Source organism: Suncus etruscus, chromosome 2, assembly GCF_024139225.1.
Source record: "Suncus etruscus isolate mSunEtr1 chromosome 2, mSunEtr1.pri.cur, whole genome shotgun sequence".
Lineage (NCBI taxonomy): Eukaryota > Metazoa > Chordata > Mammalia > Eulipotyphla > Soricidae > Suncus > Suncus etruscus.
Genome location: NC_064849.1, coordinates 27,763,121 through 27,782,916, shown reverse-complemented (window position 1 = coordinate 27,782,916; position 19,796 = coordinate 27,763,121). Strand labels below are relative to the sequence as shown.

The 19,796-nt window shown below is 38.2% G+C and overlaps 1 non-coding gene across 1 annotated transcript; it reads right to left on the bottom strand.

Annotated features, from left to right (window-relative positions):
• Positions 1-2,679: 2,679 nt before the first annotated feature.
• On the bottom strand, positions 2,680-2,786 carry LOC126003028 (U6 spliceosomal RNA). Its single transcript, XR_007493573.1, has one exon. It is a non-coding gene; the product is annotated as a U6 spliceosomal RNA (small nuclear RNA).
• Between the last annotated feature and the right edge of the window lie 17,010 nt (positions 2,787-19,796).

Genomic DNA, 19,796 nt, shown 5'->3' with positions numbered 1-19,796 from the left:
ATAATTTTAATTTTAATGTGTTATCAATAATATACTTATTAATGATTTAATATATTATTTATAATAATGCATTCATATGGGATGCTGGGGATAGGATCCAGTTTGGTGACATACAAGATAAATGCCCTACTCACTGTACTATCTCTCTGGCCCATAGAACCAACCACCTTTGGTCCTGGATCGGCTGCTTGCAAGGCAAACACCGCTGTGCTATCTCTCCAGGCCCAAATATGTATATTTTTTAATGTTTGAAACTTTAAACACCGTGATTTACAAAACTGTTCATAATACAGTTGTTTCAGGCATTCGATGTTACCACATCAATCCCACCATCCCTGTGATCTTTCTTCCATCACTGTGCCGAGTTTTCCTTTCAATCCCCTCAAGATTTCTCCCTTAGCAGGCACAAAAAATTTGCTTTATATTGCTTGTTACAGCATGCATCTCACAATGGCATTACTAAAGTCATTGTCAGAAGATTTACTGAGCTGTTAGTTGAGCTAACATTTTTGCAAGTTGAGCTTTGTGTGTTATTGTTTTTGATCACTAAACTTAGTGGGATTCTATGTAACTTTCCCACTTAATGTCCTGAGCTTCCACTGGGCAAGAGTACTATGAATCTTGGAGTTATCTGGTTGTGCACTCTAGAACCTATAGAACTGAGATGATTCTATTTTTTCTCTTGGTATTAGTTTCTCTTGATGTTTCATGGAGTTGGACCATTTAGACACCAGAGAAGTCAGGTGTGAGTGAGATTTTGAGTCTTCAGGAGAGTAGGGATCCCACCCAGCTGCTTCCTAAGAAGGCTCCTTAGATCTCAGCCCAAAGCTATCTGGGCCCATCTGTGATGATATGATTTTCTTATAATATACCTACATGCATGTCAATTTGCTACATTGAAAAATATCAGCAGTGACATTTTCCTGCTGGTTACCACACAGAGTATTCCATATCATGCTACAGATCATTGTACACATATATCTCATTGGCTACAAGATGTATTTCTTGGGGATATGCCTTATTATTGTTTTGATATCTGGTATATAGACCTATAGAGGGGATATAGCTAATGAGTAATAGTGGACTTTTTAAAAGTTTTAGAGATTTATTATATTGGGTCTCAAATCAAGGGTAATATTTTGTTGTTATTTGAGTAATATGTTAATATTAAGTGTTATTAATAACTTTATTTTTTGGATTTTGGGTCACACCCAGCAATGCTCAGGGGTTACTCCTGGCTCTACGCTCAGAAATTGCTCTTGGCAGCCTTGGGGGACCATATGGGTGCCAGGATTCCAACCACCGTCCTTCTGCATGCAAGGCAAACACCTTTCCTCCATGCTATATCTCCAGCCCCATAAACATATTATTTGACTAATGCCTTAATTTCATGTAGCACTTATAGCCCTCACTGGGTAACATGTTTTCATAGTGATCCTATGGGTACTGGGTCTCAGGGATCCTGTGGAATCTTTGAGAGAAGGGCCTGCACTTCATTGGCCAAGATCCCATTCTTGAATTCTGCACTGTAGAACCTCCTCAGTACCACTGGGACAGAGTCAGCAGTGAGGACTCTTGGGATTTTAGGATGAAATTACAGAATACAAAGTACTGTAACATGTATCTAATGTATTATAAACAACATCACTTCTTGCCAGAATAAAGTCCTTGAGAATCACTTAGTGACTCAAAATACAAGTACTGATTTTGTCTAAAAAGATAATCAAATAATGCTTTTAAAAATGCCTTAGTAAAAATAAAACCCACATATTCTGTTTTTTAGAATTTAATTAAAGTGAGTTTCTTATCATGCTATTATAGCCATCATTTTAGGTTATTTTAATATTTCAATGTTTTTATCTTATTTTTAATATTTTTTTTTTTTTTTTTTTTTTTTTGGTTTTTTGGGCCACACCCGGTAACGCTCAGGGGTTACTCCTGGCTATGCGCTCAGAAGTTGCTCCTGGCTTGGGGGACCATATGGGACACCGGGGGATCGAACCGCAGTCCGTCCAAGGCTAGCGCAGGCTAGGCAGGCACCTTACCTTTAGCGCCACCGCCCGGCCCCTATTTTTAATATTTTTATGGGATTCCAATGCTTATTTTTACATGGTATCATCTTTCATATTGCCCATCCATCCATCCATTTACAACAGGTGTCAAACTATTATAATCATTGAACTATGATTTACATGGGATAGCCAGTGTTTAAAACTCTTTGGCTAATCAAAAATATCTAAAAATAACTATTTGACTCTAATTTTAGAAAAGTTAGTAACAAAATAAAGAAGTATAAGTGAATAAAAGAAGGACTGGTGATTTTTTCTGATAAAAGATGATTTAAATACAGTTTATCTTTGAGTTCTTTTGAACCAAACATTCTCAGTAGAATCAAGTCAGGTCTGTAGAACATTAAAGTGTCATAGCAATGAAAATAGTATTGGCATTTAGTTATTCAATTTTATCTTTTATTGTTTTTGTTTTTGTTTTTGGGTCACACCGGCAGTGCTCAGGGGTTACTTCTAGCTCTATGCTCAAAAATCGCTCCTGGCAGGCTCAGGGGACCATATGGGATGCCGGGATTTGAACCACCGACCTTCTGCATACAAGGCAAATGCCTTACCTCCATGCTATCTCTCCGGCTCATCAATTTTATCTTTTTTTTCAATAGTAAACAAAAAAAATATGAAACGCTTCACAAATTTGCGTATCATCCTTGCGCAGGGGCCATGCTAATCTTCTCTGTATTGTTCCAATTTTAGTATATGTGCTGCCGAAGAGAGCACTCAATTTTATCTTTTAATTAAAAATACTTTAGGTTATGTTCCATACCTGGTGGTGGTGTTCAGGGCTTCCTGACTCTTTACTCAGGAGTGACCCTTGGGGGATGTTCAGTGAGCCAAATGTGATTCCAGAGTATAAACCAAGGCTGTGGTTGAAGAGACTACATGCAAGGCATAGGCTTTACCTCCTTTACTAAGTCTCTGGAAAATCATTGTAGGGCAAAGCTATTGGTGCTGTTTACTTAAATCCTGAACAAATGAGTTACATCTTTGCAGTTGTCAGATGCACAAGAAAGTTGTTTTCAATTGTCAGATGTACAATGCATGCTTATGACATGTGTGTAATGTGCTGAGCTGAGAATCAAATTCTATTTTATGTACATATGACATGGGGTTATGAGGGCAAGTATAGAGATTAATGTAATTCCTCTGTAAGCAGATAACCTGACTGTACATATGATTCCATGAATGTTGCCAGGAGTAATCCCCGAGTGCAGAGATAGGAGTAACCTCTACCACCAGATATGGTCCAACTACCCCTCTTCAAACTCTAGCCACCAATTAAAAAACATCATGAGGGGTTGGTTGGAGGGAGAGACACAGTTTTTACACTAAACCATGCATTTTCTGGGAAGATGACTCTAAAATTGAGGGAAGAATATACCATGTTACTTTGTTTAGAGTCCTTCAGAGAGCTGTTTTGTTTAGAATCTAAGAGTTGTTTCTGGATTGTCCAGATTATTGTGGTCTGGATTGTTTTTGGATTGTCTCTGATATTAAATACCTGAGAATGTAAATGTGGTTAGAAATAGAAACCCTGGGGGCCAGAGCAGTGATAAGGCATCTGTCTTATGAGTGTAGCCTAGGACAGACCATGATTCAACCCCCCAGCGTCTCATATGGTTCCCCAAGCCAGGAGCGATTTCTGAGCACACAGCCAGGAGTAACCCCTGAGTGTCACTGGGTGTGGCCGAAACCCCCCTTCCTGCCAAACAGAAACCTTGCAAGTGCAGTGAGTTAAATGTATTATTAGGCTGGGCCTCACTCCAATATACCTGGTGTCTATTAAGTGACAAAGGGGGCTGGAGAGATAATAAAGCAGGCAGGGCATTTGCCTTGTATGTAGCAGTCCTGGGTTCAGTAAGTGGCTTCCCATATGGAGTTATTCCTGTGTGCAGAGCCAAAAGTAATCCCTGAGCACTGCCATGTGAGTCCCACAAACCAAAAAAAAATAAATAAAAACAGAGGAGACAGACTAAGAAAGTACATTGGTGTCCAGATGGAAAAGTAGAAAGTGGCTGTATGCTGGCCAAGGAGAGACCTCTGGAAAAACCAAATATGCTGTTGCTTGATCATGGTCTTGTAACTTCCATACACATGTGCTATTGCTCTAGTGTCCTCCTTTTTAAATGGAAGGTACTGTAGACCTGAATAGTTGCTTATTTTATCTATAAACATATGTATTTGTTTATGGGACACACCTGGTAATGCTCAAGGGCTATCCCTGACCCTTCATTCAGGAATTATTTCTAGAAGTACTTGGGAAGCCTCATGGGATACTGGGGATCAAATTCAGGCCTACTATGTGCAAGGCAAATATCCTATACACTATGCAATCTAGCCTCATTTGTCTATAAGTATTTTTTGTAGTGTCTGTGATTAAATTTCTGTCTCACACATGCACTAACACTGAATTACTTCCGAGTTGTTCTGTATATATGTTCTTTATAAACACATATGGAGGGCACAATTGGCTGTGATCAGGGATTACTCTTAGCTCTGTGCTCAGGAATCTCTTACGACTGTGTGATCCTCAGAACAATATGGGATGATGAGGATAGAACCCAAGTGTCTTACCTGTTAGAAGATCTGTCCTGACACTCAAACTTTTCTTTAGGGAAAGGGGCAGGCACATCCAGGAACGCTCTGGGATTATTCCTGGCTCTGCTCTCAGAAATTGCTCCTATCAGGCTTGGAGAACTATATGGGATTCTGGGATTGAACCAGGATCTGTCCCAGGTTGACCTCCTGCAAGGCAAATGCCCTAACACTGTGATATCACTCTGGCCCCTAAAACTGCTTTTTTAAAACATTATATCAACAAATGTAAAGCTACATGTTGTATTTGAATTCACAGTATAGTAAATTCATTTCAGGTTGCACTTGTATGTTTCATTCAATTGATTCTGAGTATAGTGCACACATTTGATTACTTTTGCATCATATTTTCTGCTCTACACATTTACTTTATTTTTGAGAACATTTCTGCTATTTAATTTTAAATTACTGTATTTTTGTCTTTCATAGAGATTAACTGGAGAAAATATTTTTATTTTGTAAATCATAAACAAGTTATATTAACTTTACATTTTAATTCAGAACATAGCAAGACTTTTCACCACAGAAAGCTGATCTTTGTTCAGGTTGAAAAGTGAAAACTTCTGTGAAAAAGGTTTTAGGTAGTTCTTTATGAAGATGGAGAGATAGTACAACAGCTAGAGATTTTTCCTTGTATGTATCCTACCCCAGTTTGATCCCTGACATCCCATATGATCTCTCAGCACCATTAAGAGTAATTTTTGTGTGTAGAATAAAGAATTACCCCTGGGGCCGAAGAGATAGCATGAAGGTAAGGCATTTGCCTTGCATGCAGAAGGTTGGTGGCTCGAATCCCAGCATCCCATATGGTCCCCTGAGCCTGGCAGGAGTGATTTCTGAGCATAGAGCCAGGAATAACCCCTGAGCACTGCCAGGTGTGACCCAAAAACCAAAAAAAAAAAAAATAGAATTACCCCTGAGCATTGCCAAGTGTGACAGAAACAAAACAAATGACACAACCAAAGAAAAAAAATATAAAAATGTTTTAGGCATGTCTTCAAACTTTTGTGTGCTGAAAGGAATATTAACATTGTCTGAAGAAGTAGCTCTTAAAGTTGGGCTCTAATATTAAAGTCCAAATTTCATTGAAAGAGAGTCTTCTTTGTTTGGAATTGGTACTTGCATCAGGAGTTATCCAAGTTACTGTACAGATGATTCTAACCTGTTAGTATGGCTGAGTTTTCAACTATGGTGGATTGTCATGTCTATAAAAGGTGCATCTGATTCTCCAGGAACCAACTGAAGAAAAATCTCCTCTCTGATTTATAAAGAGCTTGGACCTGAATTTCCTCCTTTAGAAAAGGAGGCAACAATTGGTACAGATCTTCCATCACTGTCCACTAGGACCCTGGTGTTTTCAGCAGAGGCAACAACATGTCCTGACCTCTGAACCAGAAGCTAAGTGTCGAGGAAGTCTTCTCGATGGTGGCAGGAAACACATGGGATCCAAGATTGCATGCACTTCTGGAGAAGCCCCATGTACAGCAGTCCATTGTCTGGAAAGAGCCCCCTGACTGGGTGTCTGGAGGTGACTTCCGGCTCTGGTCTCATTCACTCATTCTATACGTAAATGTGGGTTGCTCACTCTGCTTCTTTCTTGGTAAAAAGGAATTGAAATAGACAGTGGGTTTTACAGTGTGATTTTTGGAGTCCAGCAGTTGAGCTGGACTTTTATTTTATTTTATTTTATTTTTTTTGGGAGTACCATAAAGAAATGGAGTAGGATAGATGGGGTTTTAGAATTGCCTAACCTTACTTTAATTAAAGCAGCCTGACATTTTTCTGCTTGGATCATTTGGATTCTATGGAAACACATTTTTAGAAAATATGGGTTCCAGGGATCGGAGTGATTGCACAGTGGTGGGGCATTTGCCTTGCACGAGGCCGACCTGGGATGCGAATCCCTGGCATCCCATATGGTCCCCTGAGCCTGCCAACAGCGATTTCTGAGCTCAGAGCCAGGCGTAACACCTGAGCGCCTCCGGGTGTGCCCCTAAATCCTAAGATAAAATAAAATAAAATAAAATAAAAGAAGAACATATGAGTTCCAGAACTTACAAAAAATAAAGTTTGCAAAGCACTGGATTTTGCTTCAAGGCCAGCAAGGGCTTCAAGTCACTGAGGCTGGAACTCCTGGAATAAACTTTTGGGGATTGACCTAAATCTAAATGTAAACAAATAAATACATCACAAGAATTTCTTTCATTGATCATACTTCTTTGCAACTAAGAACCTCAATTTCAGGATGGGGGTGGGACAGTAAATATTGGACCTCATGCAGATCAACATTTAATTTAAATAGACACAGCTGAGCAAACAGAGACTTTAAGCTGAGGCTGTATTTACGGACGCATTTCCTCCTTGGGTCAAGTGCTAAATGAACTCAGTGACTTTTTTCGCTTTTTCCCCTCTAATCTTAATTGTGACCTGTTTGACTAAGTTGGTGGAAATGAGTGAAAAAAAAATGTAGACCAAAAAACAAAACAAAAAAACAAAAGACCTTTTAGCTAAGTTTTTTTTTTTTTTTTTCATTATTTAAAAGTGAGGTAGTGGTGGTAGCTTGTTAAGCAAGAGGTTTAAGGTACTTTAGAAATTTAAAATAACAAAGTGTGGATTTTCATAGTCCATTCCTCCCTCATTCCATGTAAGAAGTCACCATGGATGCTGAATCTTGGCCAACTCTGCTGACATGTTCTTGTGAGGTTTTCCTGAAGATGATCTGAGTCAATGACTACTTCTTCAATGAAGGTACCTAAGATGTGACTAGGCAGGCTCATCATTTAGTGTGCAACATGAAGAGCCCGATATAGGATCCTCATGTAATGTGTTGATTTAGAATTTTCTTGGGGGGGATGTTGAGTGTGATATTTGGGCTGTATTTTCTTGAGAAGTTGGGGTGAGGTTTTGGCTGCACCTACAGTCTTCCTGGCCTATTCCTGGCTCTGTGCTCAGGAGTGACCCCTTGTGGTTTGTCAGGAACCACATGTAGTTCTGGGAATTGAATAGGGGTTGATTGCAAGTATTTTACCACCTAATATATATATTTTTGGAATTTTTTAAATTAAATAATATCTTTATTTAAGCACCATGATTACAAACATGTTTGTAGTTGAGTTTCAGTCATATAAGGAACACCCCCTTCACCAGTGCAACATTCCCACCACCAATGTTCCCCATCTTCTTCTTCCTCCATGCACCCAACCTGTATTCAAGACAGACATTTTACTTCTTTCACTCATTAACATTCTCATGATATTTCTCAAATTTCACTCAACACTCTTTGTGATGAGTTTTATATCAAGGGCTGGTCCTTCCAGCCCTGTCTCTGGGCATTATTACAATAATGCCTTTTATTTTCCTTAAAACCCATAGATGAGTAAAATTAGTCTGTGTCTATATCTCTCATTCTGACTTATTTCACTCAGAACGATAATTTTCATGTCCATCCATGTATAGAAAAATTTTTATGACTTCATTTCTCCTGACTGCTGCATAATATTCCATTGTGTATATGTACTACAGGAGAAAGTTAATCTTTTTTTAAAATTTATTTAAAGAAAATGAATCACATAATTGATATAGCTGATCATAATACATTTATTTCAAGATTACAGGAAGCAAAGTTATTAAAAATAAAGAAAATAGAAAGAAAAACTAAGAAAATGGAAGAAAAAGAAAGAAAAAGTTTAGTAGCAAGTATATTTGTGAATATTATTATATCTCCAGTGAACTCATTAAGACAATAGCAGAAGGTTTGATGAACTTATTTTTTAAGATTAGAGATAAAATTATAGTAAAAGCGGTGTGCGTGTGGCAGTTGTTGTTTGCATAGGCCCAGCAAAATATGGGAGAAATAGAAAGGAAAAAGCTCTTGGCATAAATACAGGGAAAACTTACCCCTAAAGTATTCTGGCATAAGACCAACTCTGGGCTCCAGGCATTTGTCCAACCCCTGAGTCATTCTCTGTGGTGCCAGTAAAAGCTCTTCACACCATGTCAGTTGTTGCTGTCAGGTTCCTGTTTCTGTAAGATATTAAATCGAAGTCAGGATGATGTGTAGCATCTTCTGGTTTCATTTCACCATTGGGGGCAGTGAGGAGAACCCTGCCCTGAAAGCAGGTTGTTGCTGTTGCTAAGTCATCTGGGTGTCAAAAGAAATGTCTTTGGAGTAAGTCGATGCCAGGACAGCAATAGGGTCTTCCCTGAAAGAGGTTTGCTTCCTGGTGATGGTATAGACAACCGAGGTTGTTTCCGTAAATGATATCCATGGTTCCCACCTGACATTTTTTTAAGACCCCCCCCCCCTTGACATTTTAAAATGCAGACTTGGGAATAAAGAACAGGACTACTGGAACACTAATGTTCTTTGTTACAACTATCAATGACAAACCAACTATTGCTTGAGCAATTACTAAGCAGGCAAGTTTAATTTATTGATTGATTTTGGTTTGGGAGTTTCACCCAGCAGTAGTTAGAGCTTATTCTAGGATCTGCACTCAAGGATAATTCCTGGTGGGCTTAGCTAAGGGACAATATGAGGTGTCAGGAATAAAACCTAGGTATGTTGCATGCAAATGTTGTTCCCTATCCTCTGTACTATTGCTCTGGCCCCAGTCAGAAAAGTTTGAAGCCAAGTCTTCTGAAGTATATACCTATGTGAATTTATATTCCAACATCTGTCATCACCCGTCATCAAAATTCTAGTGTATCTCATTATCAACATACTCTCATTTTCAAAGCCCTATATCCCATTTCCTCCATTTCTTTCTGGGAACCACCTTATTTTCAGTCCAAGGTATTTTTGTTGTGTTAAATAAGTAAGTTGATATTCTTGATTGCTTTAGTGAAAGCAAGAAGAGAAAAATGTTCAGGAAGTGATGCATTTGCAGCAATATCCTGGCTATGCTAGCCTATCTCACTGAGGGCATAAGCCTACTTTAGTCAGTATCACAAAAGAATGTACAAAAGCAAAGGCCAATTTCTTCCACATAGGTTCAGAGCATTACTTATTATTTATCTGTGCTTCAGTGATTTCTTTAAAGGTAAAATTGCCGATAGTCTTTAGTAACTATATCCTGGAAATATGAGTTTCCTTTCTTTTATTATTGAAATCATGAAACTGGAATATGTGTATGATTAAGAGTAGTTCTACTTCAGGAAAGGCATAGGCAAAAGTGTTCAAAAAATTAGTCAGAAGAAATGGGGAGCTAAATGTTTGCTTTTCTTAATGAGTTTTGTTCATGATTCCATATATTTAAATGTAAAATACATACCATTTAACCACAACTTGAATACTAAAGGCAAACATGAGCCAGATGATTATGTGGCATATATTTTGAAGTATTAACACCAAAAAAATCTACACATGTAATTGTTAGGAATAAGTCTTCTACTAACTTTTTTACTGATGTAAAATTTAAGAATTCTTATTTAGGCTACTCTAAAATCACATTTAAAAATTATTTTTAATTTATTTCTGGGCCACACACATGGCATCACTCAGGAGTTACTCCTGGCTTTGTGCTTGGAAATTACTCCTGGCAGTTTCAGGGGACCCAATGGGACGCTGGGGATTGAACCCAGAGCTGTTGCGTGCAACTCAAATGCCCTACCTGCTGTGCTATTGCTCAGGCCTAAGATCAATTTTTTGATGAAAATAATATATTTAAGCATCATGGTAACAAACATATTTGCAATTGGGATTCAGCCATAAAATATACTTCTTCCTTAACCAGTGCAACTTTCCTGCCATCAATATTTCCCATTTCCCTCCTTTCCTTTTCCTGGACCATCTTCAAGACAGGCATTGTATTTCTCTATCACTGTAAAAGTAGTTGTTAGTGTAGTAATTTTCTAACTGCATTTACCACTCTTTATGATAAGCTTCATATTATGGGCTGGTCTATCTGGCCCTCATCTCTATTGTCTCTGGGTATTATTACTATACTGTATTTTTTTTTAAATCCCACAGATGAATGAGACTATTCTGTTTATCTCTATCCTTCTGACTTATTTCACTCAACATAATAGTCCTCATATCCATCCACTTGCAAATATCATGACTTCATTTTTTTCTAACAGCTCTGTAGTATTCCATTGTATAGATGTACCAGAATTTTTTATTCGCTCATCTGTTGTCAGGCATCTGGGTTGTTTCCACATTTTGGGCTATTACAAATAGCTCTGCTATGAAAATAAGAGTGCAAAGGGCATTTTTGTATTGTGATTTTGTGTTCCTAGAGTTTATTCCTAAGAGTGGTATTGCTGGATCATATGAGAGCTCAATTTTCAGTTTTTTTTTTTTTTTGAGGATTCTTTATATTGTTTTCCAGAAAGGCTAGTCTAGATGGCATTCTCACCAGCAGTGAATGAGAGTTCCTTTCTCCCCACATCCCTGCCAGCACTGGTTGTTCTTGTTCTTTGTGATGTGTGCCAGTCTCTGTGGCATAAAATGATATCTCATTGCTGTTCTGATTTGTATCTCTCACGAAGCATTTTTTTTTTTTGGGCCACATCTGGTGACATTCAGGGGTTACTCCTGGCTATGCACTCAGAAATTGCTCCTAGCAGACACAGGGGACCATATGGGACACTGGGGGATCGAACCATGGTCCATCTTGTGACATGTGAGACAAATATCCTACCACTGCACCACTGCTTTAGCCCCAACATGGAGCAATTTTTATGTGTTTTTTGGCCATCTGTATTTACGGTATTCTTTGAAGAAATACCTATACATTTTTTTCCCCTAATTTTGGATGGGGTTAGATTTTTTTCTTGCTAGGTTCTGTGAGTACCTTGTCTGGTGGGTATTGGGTAATTTCTCCTATTTCGTGGGTGACCTTTTGACCATACTTGCTGTTTCCTTTGAAGTGCAGAAACTTCTCAGTTTGCTTTAATCCCATTTCTCTTTTTCTGCATCAGTTGTTTGGATAGTGGTGTTTTCTCCTTGAAGATGCTTTTAATATCAATGTCATGGAATGCTTTGCCTATGTTTTCTTCTATATACCTTATAGTTTCAGGTTTGATATCAAAGTCTGCAATCCATTTTGATTTGTTCATGGTGTTAGATGGTATCTGAGCTTACTTCTTTGCATATGGCTTACCAATTATTCCAGCACCACTTGTTGAAGATGCTTTCCTTCTTCCATTTTGCATTTCTTGTCCCTTTGTCAAGGAATAATTGATTGTATGTCTGGGGGGTCATTCTCTGAATACTCAAGTCTATTCCACTAATCAGAGGGTCTGTCTTTATTCTAGTACCATGCTGTTTTAATGATTATTGCTTTTTAGTACAATTCAAAGTTGAGGAAAGTGATGTCTCTCATCTTTATTTCCCTAAGGTTTCCTTAAACTATCCTTGGTCTTTTATTGTTTCAAATGAATTTTAAGAGAATGAAGAATGTTATGGGTACCCTTACAGGGATTGCATTAAATCTGAATAATGCTTTGAGAAATATTGTCATTTTTTTCTTTTTTTTTTCTATTTTGGGCCACACCCATGATTTTCAGGGGTTACTTCTGGCTATGCACTCAGAAATTGCTCCTGGCTTGGGGGATCATATGGGACACCAGGGGATTGAACCGCACGGTCCATCCTAGGTTAGCGTGTGAAAGGCAAACATCTTACTGCTTGCACCACCACTCCAGCCCCGAGAAATATTTCCATTTTAATAATGTTAATCTTCCCAATCCATGAACAGGGTATGTGTCTTCATTTTCTTGTGTCCTCTTTTATTTCTAGAAGCAATGTTGTATAGTTTTCTTTGTATAGGTCCTTCACTTCTTTAGTTAAGTTGACTTTAAGGTATTTGAATTTCTGTGGTGCTATTGTGAATGGGATTGCTTTTTTAAATGTCGATTTAAGATCACATTTTACTAATAAGGATATTTTTCTCCTACATTATCTCTTGTTTCATGTCATCATTGATTTTTAAAGGATAAATATTTGGAAATTTATCAAGAATTGGAGGTATCTTGTAGAATGCTTGTTCATAGATAACTTGGCCTGTTCTTTAACTTTGGAAAACAATGTATTAATTGGTTTATTCTGCAACCAGGAAAGTAACTTTCTGTCTACCAAAGTCTTTCATCTGAGTTTATTTCTGTTCACAGGACTTCAGGTTTAATGAAGAAAAGCATCTGTGTTCATGCTGAAGAGCCAATTGATGTGAGCTCAGAAAAGAAAAAAATTCTGGTACAATGTGAGTATAGGTGAGAGATGAAGGTGATGTAGGTTATGAACTAGAAAAGGAGATCCAGGATAAGTTGTGGGACTAGATGAACTAATACGCACAGAATTCTGGAGGAGAAGCTAAAGGGCATTTTCCATGTGCACCATGGGGAGTTGGCACTCTAAGTAGGCTGGAGACATGACTCCAGTTTTCTCTGTAAGGTTCCAGTGAAGCCTGAAACATAAGATGGTGATTTTTTTGCCTCAAGCTCAATATTGTTAATGATAATTCCAACACACCCATTTTCCTCAGAAGGCCTGATTCCAAATCTCTTCAGGAGCTCTTCAGAGACTTTTGGGGGTATTATCCTAGGCTGGGATCTGGAACCCAGGCACCTGCTGCCTCTGTTTCCTTTCTTGATCTCTTCTTTTCCTTTCTTTTCTCTGTCTTTTCCTCTTCTTTTCTTCTTTATAACTCAAATTAGTCTGATCCATCTTTGGATGCAGTTCTTTTGTGTTCTAAAGGTGAAGCCCTTATGCCACACACTTTAGAGAGTGACTTGAAGTGTGAGGTGTGTAGGAAGAGGCCCTCCATAACCTGAAGATTTTAGAGTGAAAAGCCAAGTTTAGTTGGATATGTCCATGATCCATCCCTATGGCAGCATTTCTACTCAGCTTCTCAGTTTCTCACAGTTCTCACTTGGTTTTCTTCCTCAGAGCAGAGCCCAGAGTGACCTTGGTCTTTTTCCACCAATGTTACTAGAACCCAGGTATCAAGGACATCTTGACTCATGCTGGATGAAATGCTAAGGATGCCAGAGTGTGGATCACTCATCTAATCTCACTTCTCACATTGGCCCTACCCCCCAACTCTTCACTATGGGACATCATTGTTACTCAGTTTCTTCTCTAGAATTATGTGTTTCGAGTTCACCTAGACCCCACACTTGAACTGCTTTCTCAGTTTGTCACATTCCCCTCCAACTCTCATTGTGCTTACAACTTTGCTCTGCATTGTTGGTCTTGCCCATTTTCCCAGTGCCTTGTCCCTTACAATGTTCTTTGCTGACCTCCTGCTATTCCATCTACTGTCCTCTTTTACCCCTCTAACCACTCACCTGAGCAGCTCTTCAGCTTTTGGGCATTTATTCAGACAAGGTTCCTATTGACAAAGAAGAGGAATTACTTCAGAGTCAATTTCTGGTGTGGGCCTTGATGCTGATGGCACTCCCTATGTTTGAGTATCTGCTTTCTTTTCATACTTACTTCATCTTGAAACTGGAGATATCTTCTTGTCTTTGGACTCCCCTTTACCAATAAAGAATCCTGGGCAAGCATTGAGTTCTTTGCCCAAAGAGAGTGCTCAATATTTGTTGCTTGACTAAGACTGCTTGAGAAAGGTGGCGGGAAGGTAAGGGTTGGAAGTTGACACACAAGTGCTTCTTGTGGGCCTCATGGGGTTGTCATTGAGGCAAAGAGAGAAGTTTAGATTGGTTTGTTGTGATTCCTCTATGCTATCAGGATCTTGAACAGGCAATGTAGATGTAAATGAATGGCAAGTCTGATGCAGAAAATTTTCTTTCACTAGTAAGGGTGTCTATTAAAGTGGACAAAGACAACATGCTTTCACTGCTCAATTTTACTTTCTTGCTTGTTTTTCTCATACTTGCACTTTTTGCTTAGTGCACTGCAGGCAGTGCTTATCTTTTCTTTTCTGCTGGGTACATGGAGAGATGCCATGCCATAGAAGTATAGCTCCAGGAATAGATGGGTGGGTTGGGTTGCAATGTTGACAGACCTGGAGATCAGACTTTGCTTGAGTTGTCCATAGGCCTTGATTTCTTTTAGTATTGGTTGGTGGCAGATGAGCCTCTTTTTTTTTTTTTTTTTTTTTTTGTTTTTTTTTTTTTTTTTTTTTTTGTTTTTGGGCCATACCTGTCAGTGCTCAGGGGCTACTTCTGACTGTCTGCTCAGAAATAATTCCTGGCAGGCACGGGGGACCATATGGGACACCGGGATTCAAACCAACCACCTTTGGTCCTGGATCGGCTGCTTGCAAGGCAAACGCTGCTGTGCTATCTCTCTGGGCCCCAGATGAGCCTCTTAACTGGGGTGTCATTTTGCATTTAATTTGCTGCAGTAGTCAGGACAACTTGCTATGTGATCTTGCCAAGTTTCTTCACTTTTTTCTATTTCTTCATTTCCAGATGGATAAAGTAATAGTCTGTTTAGCTGTGTTTAGAGAAACAACACAATAATAACAATGATAGGAGCAGCTAAAATATCAATATTAGAGTCATTATGGTTTGCCAGGCACAATTCTGGTTTGTTTGTGTTTTGGGCCACAATTGATGGTGATCATGGTTCACTCCTGGCTCTGCACTCAGAAATCACTCAGAAATCAGAATCAGGGAACCATATGGGATGCCGGAGAAAGAAGCCTGGTTGGCCAAATGCAAGGCAAATGCCTTATCTGCTGTGCCATTCCTTCAGAATTGTCTTTATTTTTTTTTCAATTATTTGTGTTTGTTTTTGGGTTATATCCAGTGGTACTCAGGGGTATTCCTGATTTTGAGCTCAGAAGTGATCATCTGCAGTGCTCTGAGGACCATACATGGTGCTGGGGATGGAACTGGCATCAGTAGGTGTGAGGCAAGCACCTTAACAGCTGTATTAACTCTCCAGACACCTTAATTTTTATGTCAATTCTATCAGCATTTTTTTTCCCAACAGACAAAAAAGAATTTAGGAGAAAAATGACCAGAAGCAACTTTTAAAGAATTTTGGAAATTAGCCAAAGGCACATTGCAATCTTGGGAGTGTTTATTCAAGAATAGTGGCTGAATCTCCGTAAGAACAGTAAATTTTATGGCGTGTTAAGTTGCTCTGTTTGCCTCTTCCTCTTCAACTCAGCAGTAAGTATCTTTTTAACCTGCAATGTAAAAATGAGATCAAACTAAAACCCTGTGGTCAGCCAGCCAAAAGTAAGCACAATGGGATTGGATGGTCTCCAAAATTTGATTCCCAGAAAAACCCCTAAATTTTTATTTTCAAAATTCCTGTCATTATTTTACCTTTCTGGTTGTTCTTTAGGAAACTATTTTATTTGCAAGACCAACTTTATTTGCACAATGAAGAACTTTGTCGAATGAGAAGGTTTTTTTACTCATTTTTATTTAGTTATATTTTTTTATCATTTTTTTATTTTAATCAAAATGGATTACATATCTTTCACAGTAATATTTTACTCATTTTTTTTTAAAGTTGAAGCAACTGATTAGCCTTGTAATTGTCTGAAAATGTAGATACTATTTGGGGCAAACAATAAACTTAGAGAAAATGCAAAGGTAAAAATGTAAAAGAAGGAAAAACGGGACTGACATGTTCATGGGGACTTTAGAATAGCTCTGAAATATTCCTGGGAATCTAGAAAGCTGCACACAAGAACAGGGGAGTTAATGTACATGTTCAGGACAAACTTGAAGAAACCTAAACTGTCTTCTCTGGCTAATACCAATGTTTCATGCAGGCGTGAAGTAAAGACTTTAGTTGAATCATAGATTTTGTGTCTGAGATGCAGATAAGATGTGTCTCAACATGTGTAGAGACCCATATCTTATTGATTTGGAGGACATTTACATGTTCTCGAAGTTTAAATAAAACCAATCTTGTCTAGTTAAACTGGACAGAGACAAGAAATCAAAATTAATCCAGAAAAGTAAATAATATTTAGAGGAGAAAAGGAAATCAAAGTCATGTAGATTGACAAAGGAAGACATTTTGATTTTCAGATTCCAAGATCTTGTACATAGAATAGTTTAATACATTCACAATCTGTTAAAAGTAATAAATTCAACATGGTTATAGCACACAAGAGCAACATATCTGTAGACAACAAAAGAAAAACAAATGAATCCAACTTCATCCAATTTAAAACTTTTTGTGTGCAAAGGACATGAATACAAACATGATAAAGCAACTTACAGAATGGAAGAAAATGTTTGCAAATCTAATATGATAATTATTTCTTATTTAGTATGTACAAAACTCACAAAGCATTAATAAAGGCAACTCAATTTAAAGAATGGACAGAGGATTGAACTGACATTTCTTTTTTTATAATTATCTTTATTTAAACACCGTGATTACAAATATGATTATAGTTGTATGATTACAGTCATGTAAAGAGCACCCCCCTTCACCAGTGCAACATTCCCACCACCAATTTCCCAGATCTCCCTCCTCCTCACCCCCCCACACCTGTACTCGAGACAGGCTTTCTACTTCCCTCATTCATTCACATTGTTATGATAGTTTTCAGTGTAGTCATCTTTCCAACTGCACTCATCACTCTATGTGATGAGCTTCATGTCATGAGCTGCACTTACCAGCCCTCATCTCTCTTGTCTCTGAGATACTGTTAAAAATGTCTTTCATTTTTCTTAAAACCCATAGATGAGTGAAACCATTCTGCGTCTTTCTCTCTCTCTCTGACTTACTTCACTCAGCATAATAGATTCCATGTACATCCATGTATAGGAAAATTTCATGACTTCATCTCTCCTGGCAGCTGCATAGTATTCCATTGTGTATATGTACCACAGTTTCTTTAGCTACTCATCTGTTGAAGGGCATCTTGGTTGTTTCCAGAGTCTGGCTATTGTAAATAGCGCTGCAATGAATATAGGTGTAAGGAAGGGATTTTTGTATTGTATTTTTGTGTTCCTCGGGTATATTCCTAGGAGTGGTATAGCTGGATCGTATGGAAGCTCAATTTCCAGTTTGTGAAGGAATCTCCATATCGCTTTCCATAAAGGTTGTACTAGACGGCATTCCCACCAGCAGTGAAAAAGAGTTCCTTTCTCTCCACATCCCCGCCAGCACTGCTTGTTTTCCTTTTTTGTGATGTGTGCCAATCTCAGTGGCATGAGGTGGTACCTCATAGTAGTTTTGATTTGCATCTCCCTGATGATTAGTGATGTTGAGCATCTCTTCATGTGCCTTTTGGCCATTTGCCTTTCTTCTCTTTCAAAGTGTCTGCTCATTTCTTCTCCCCATTTTTTGATGGGGTTAGTCGTTTTTTTTTCTTGTATAGTTCTGTCAGTACCTTGTAAATTTTGGATATTAGTCCTTTATCTGATGAGTATTTAGTGAATAATTTCTCCCACTCAGTGGGTGGCCTTTGTATTCTGGGCACTATTTCCTTTGAGATGCAGAAGCTTCTCAGCTTAATATAGTCCCATCTGTTTATCTTGCTTCCACTTGTTTGGAAAGTGCTGTCTCCTCCTTAAAGATGCCTTTAGTCTCAATGTCCTGGAGTGTTTTACCTACATGTTGTTCTATATAACTTATAGTTTCAGATCTGATATCAAGGTCTTCAATCCATTTGGAGTTTATCTTTGTACATGGTTTTAGCTGGGGTTCTGAGTTTGCCTTTATGCAAGTGGCTAATGAGTTGTGCCAACACCACTTGTTGATAGGCTTTCCTTGCTCCATTTAGGATTTCTTGCTCCTTTATCAAAAACTAGGTGGTTATATGTCTGAGGAACCGTCTCTGAGTACTCAAGCCTATTTCACTGATCTGAGGGTCTGTCTTCATTCCAATACCATGCTGTTTTTATAACTATTGCTTTGTAATACAGCTTAAAATTGGGGAAAGTAATGCCTTCCATATTTCTTTTCCCAAGGAGTGCTTAGCTATTCGAGGTTGTTTATTTTTCCAAATAAATTTCAGAAGTGTTTGATCCACTTCTTTGAAGAATGTCATGGGTATCTTTAGAGGGATCATTAAATCTGTACAATGCTTTTGGAAGTATTGCCATTTTAATGATGTTGATCCTGCCAATCCATGAGCAGGGTATGTGTTTCCATTTCCATGCGTCCTCTCTTATTTCTTGGAGCAGTGTTTTATAGTTTTCTTTGTATAGATCCTTCACATCTTTAGTCAGGTTGACTCCAAGATATTTGAGTTTGTGTGGCACTAGTGTGAATGGGATTGTTCTCTTAATGTCCATTTCTTCCCTATCATTATTAGTGTATAAAAAGGCCATTGATTTTTTTGTGTTAATTTTGTATCCTGCCACTTTGCTATATGAATTTATTATTTCTAGAAGCTTTTTGGTAGAGTCTTTAGGGTTTTCTAAGTAGAGTATCATGTCATCTGCAAACAGTGAGAGCTTGACTTCTTCCTTTTCTATCTGGATTCCCTTGATATCTTTTTCTTGCCTAATTGCTATAGCAAGTACTTCCAGTACTTTGTTGAATAGGAGTGGTGAGAGAGGACAGCCTTGTCTTGTACCAGAATTTAGAGGGAAAGCTTTTAGTTTATCTCCATTGAGGATAATATTTGCCACTGGCTTGTGGTAGATGGCTTTAACTATATTGAGAAAGATTCCTTTTATTCCTATCTTGCTGAGTGTTTTCATCAAGAATGGGTGTTGAACCTTATCAAATGCTTTTTCCGCGTCTATTGATATGATCACGTGATTTTTATTTTTCTTGTTGTTTATGTTGTGTATTATGTTGATAGATTTATGGATGCTAAACCAGCCTTGCATTCCTGGGATGAAACCTACTTGATCAAAGTGAATGATCTTCTTGATGAGGCACTGGATCCTGTTCGCCAGGATCTTGTTGAGGATCTTTGAATCTGTGTTCATCAGGGATATTGGTCTGTAATTTTCTTTTTTGGCAGCATCTCTTCTGATTTTGGTATTAAGGTGATGTTGGCTTCATAAAAGCTATTTGGAAGTGTTCCTGTTTTTTCGATTTCATAAAAGAGCCTGGCCAAGATTGGTAGTAGTTCCTCTTGAAAGCTTTGAAAGAATTCATTCGTGAATCCATCAGGGCCTGGGCTTTTGTTTTTGGTCAAATATTTGATTACGGTTTTAATTTTCTCAATAGTGATGGGAGTGTTTAGATATGCTACAACTTCTTTATTCAACCGTGGAAGGTTATATGAG